Below are 1,203 nucleotides of genomic sequence, written 5' to 3' on the forward strand. Positions count from 1 at the left end.
ACATTTTTAAATCGTGCTTTAATAAGACAATTTTTAAAGAAAACCCCCTATGAACTTTGGAAAGGAAGAAACCAAATATTGCCTATTTTCATGTTTTTGGTTGCCGATGTTTTGTATTAAATAATGGCAAAGAAAAATTGGTAATTTGATGCAAATTAATGAAGCATCCTTCTAGGTTACTCCTCCACTAGTAAAGCATTTAGAGTGTTCAACAAAAGAACTTAGTAGTTGAGGAGTCCATACATATTGTCTTTGATGAATCTAACGATCTCCTTCAAGGAAGAATGAGGGTGTTGATGATGCAGATCCACTAATAGAAGGTATGAAGGAGATCACTCTGAAAGATTCAGCAACTCCAGAAGACAAGGATCAAGAAGATGAACAAAATGAGAAAGGGTGAAGAAATTCAGAACAACCTCAAGGTACAAATGACTTACCCAAGGAATGGAGGTATGTTCACAACCACCCTAAGAAATTAATTATCGATGATCCTATGCATGGGGTAAAAACACGTTCTTCACTTAGAGATGTACTTAATCATTGTGCTTTTGTATCTCAACTTGAACCTAAAACTTTTGAAGAAGCTGAAAATGATCATAACTGGATTAATGCTATGCAAGAAGAACTCAGTCAATTTGAAAGAAATAATGTTTGGACCTTAGTGAAAAGACCTAAAGATTATTCAATAATTGGCACAAAATGGGTCTTTAGAAACAAGTTAGATGAGCATGGAAATGTAATTAGAAATAAAGCAAGACTGGTTGCTAAGGGATATAATCAAGAAGAAGGAATTGATTTTGATGAAACCTTTGCACCTGTTGCTAGATTAGAAGCCATTAGACTTCTACTTGCTTATGCTTGCTTTTATGAAATTCAAACTATTTCAAATGGATGTTAAAAGTGCATTTTTAAATGGATATATTTCTGAAGAAGTATATGTAGAACAACCCCCTGGATTTGAAAATCATGCTTTTCCAATCATGTCTTTAGATTAAATAAAGCTTTATATGGTCTAAAACAAGCACCTAGAGCATGGTATGAAAGGCTAAGCAAATTTCTACTAAATAATGGTTTCTCAAGAGGCAATGTAGATACAACCCTATTTATTAAAAGAAACCAAAATGATATGCTAATTATACAAATTTACGTTGATGACATAATTTTTGGGTCTACTAATGAATCCCTTTGTCAAGACTTTGCTAA

The sequence above is a fragment of the Elaeis guineensis genome, chromosome 4 (assembly GCF_000442705.2).
Source record: "Elaeis guineensis isolate ETL-2024a chromosome 4, EG11, whole genome shotgun sequence".
Classification (NCBI taxonomy): domain Eukaryota; kingdom Viridiplantae; phylum Streptophyta; class Magnoliopsida; order Arecales; family Arecaceae; genus Elaeis; species Elaeis guineensis.